This window comes from Apteryx mantelli, chromosome 7 (genome assembly GCF_036417845.1).
Source record: "Apteryx mantelli isolate bAptMan1 chromosome 7, bAptMan1.hap1, whole genome shotgun sequence".
Lineage (NCBI taxonomy): Eukaryota > Metazoa > Chordata > Aves > Apterygiformes > Apterygidae > Apteryx > Apteryx mantelli.
The window spans coordinates 43,705,804-43,708,303 of NC_089984.1; the positions used below are offsets into that span (position 1 = coordinate 43,705,804).

General features: G+C 37.2%; 1 protein-coding gene across 5 annotated transcripts in view; it reads right to left on the reverse strand.

Annotated features, from left to right (window-relative positions):
• EBF3 (EBF transcription factor 3) overlaps window positions 1–2,500 on the reverse strand; it is a 121,005-nt gene that overhangs the window by 31,488 nt on the left and 87,017 nt on the right. The gene's annotated exons all lie outside the window — the stretch shown is intronic.

The following is a 2,500-nucleotide window of genomic DNA, read 5'->3' on the forward strand; positions in this document are numbered from 1 at the left end:
TAGAAACCTGGAAGACTTTACCAGCAAAATTATGGTTACAATCTGTACAAACTGCTCAATTTAACCAAACAGAGCTTTTTTTCAGGTAGAACTTTTAAAATTATCATCATACAAGCAAATGATGCAGTATTAGATAAATATTAAAACAAGTATTATACTCAGTTATTAATTTGCACTATTCACTTTTAAATGCAGCAAATACCTCATTAATTTAATTTTAGGTGCCCACCAGTTTATATTGCATTTTACAGTCTAGAAGGCAATTTACTATTAACTGGCAATTACATACAGAATGATTGTTAATTCTGCTCCTAAGTGCTAGCTGCTTGAAAATTGTTATCTCTCTCTAATTTTTGACCTTCTTACAACAGGGGTGAGGTACACTGGGAATACAAAGGACTAGTAGAGAAGAGCTGGACATGTCATTTGTGACTCATTCTTTTAATTCACCGTGCTAATCAACTGAACTGCCACAATCTCCCAAGGTAATTGTATCTTTATAATAGTTGAAAGCAGCGGGCAAAAAGGCATGGATAGATGGGGAAAGGCCTTCCCTCTGCCTGCTGAGAAACAGCTCAGTATCCCTTCTGTGTGAGACTAATGGGGTCTTTTTAGAAAAATCTGGAACGTTCATATCTCTGCACCCTGATCATTTAATGTCTCAACTTCTCTACTTTACAAAGCCTTTGTACACCACACTACCCTCTTGTTTCATTATTCGGCAGCCTTGTTGCCCTATGGTCCACCTCCTGCTGGGAAGGTTAAATGTTAGAGTGCCAAGCCAGCCTGCGAGCATGGTGGGACACTGATGGGAAACAGATGCCCTGGGGATTCAGCCCCTCCCTCCTCGAGGGCTGCAGAATTTTCATTTTGTGAAATACAGTGAGCCTTGGCTCAGCTCGCAATGGCGGCTCTAATTGCCAAAGACTATCTCATTTACCCCAGCCATTCAGGAAAAAGCAGATCAGGCAGAAGTTCCTCAGTCCGGCAGGCTCTGACTTTCTCTCTCCTTTGCTTATTGTTGGGACATAGCTTTTGTATCCCTCACAGGGTGTTTTAAATGTACGTTCCTATTAAAATGTTAATAATTTAACCTCACTGCAATTTAATTACCGCAGAAGTTCCTGAAACTCTCCTCATTCTTTTGAACATCTTTATTTAGTGATAAGAGGAAAGATGACCCCAGAAAAGGAGAAGCTAATGCCTTTGCCTTACAGCTTCATACATTTTTGTGTTTACACATTAGAAAGAGGTTTACACCAGCAAAATTTGCACGTAAGAAACTAGTGAAAGGCAGTCGTATAAAGCAATTCAAAATGCAAAGACTGTACGTTCAGAGCCAGATACTCATCTGGTTCAAATCTAAAGCACTTCCTTGTATGCAATGGAACTATACCAGTTTACAACAGCTAACAAATCTGGAACTTGGTCCAAGGTTTTTAATTCATTCACATTTTATTTTGCTGAACATTCGTCTTAGAGAAAGAGTCATACTTTTTATGACATTCTGCTGTAGCTTTGCATGGACTGCGTAACTGCATTTTTAAGACTCTCTGATTGTGACTGTGTGCAGCCCCATCGGCAGCTACCACCTTTCAGCAGCCTGTATGAAGGTCCACTTGCAAGATAATGTTATTAGCACAACTAAAGCACTGCAGTCACTATGATCACATCTGGTAACTTTGGTAACAATAAAATCAGAAAGATCGAGAAAATTTAAATATCCTCTCCCTGTTAAAGATCAGTAATCTCAGCCAGAACTGAGGTACACTGGCGTGAATATTAGCATTGCTATTGCTCAGGTTTTGACTTCTTTGATGGAAGGTATGAATCTCCACAGCTATCAGTTCTGCACCATTCTTAGATGCTACTTTCACTTAAAAGTTCATTTCAGTGATAGAACTTAGGCTGATAGAAAAACATATCTTCACTGCATTAACTGTTTAAAAAGTCCTAGCTTAAAACTACCCAGAAACAGACTTTTCCCATTAGATCAAAATTAATAGATAGAAACAGTTGCAGTCTAGTGGGAAAATATTCATCAAAATGCACATCATCTGCACATCATCTGCAATCTGTATTATCTACCCAATAAGCAATAAGAGCTCTCCCAGAATCCCTACAGTCTGTCAAGTAAATAGTTAAAGGCTATTTGTTTTCAAAAGAGAGATTGATTCATCAGATCAAATGTATTACATAGAATCCTCATCCAAAAGTATTACAAATTAAATTATATCTACCTTCCCCCCCAACATCTTAGTTAAATTCATTCTTAAATGCCCCAAAAAACTGTAATACACATTTTAGATAAAAATCCAGTAATACTTCATTCCAAAATAAGAATTTTCATATTAAAAACACTGGAAACCACAAAGTTCTGAATTTTTCTTATGCTATTGTAAATTAAAATCAAATGTATTTAAAAGAATTGGCATACATAAATCATTTCCAGGCTTGTGAATTTACATCCTAAGTTTCAAGTCTGAAAGGATTTTTAGAG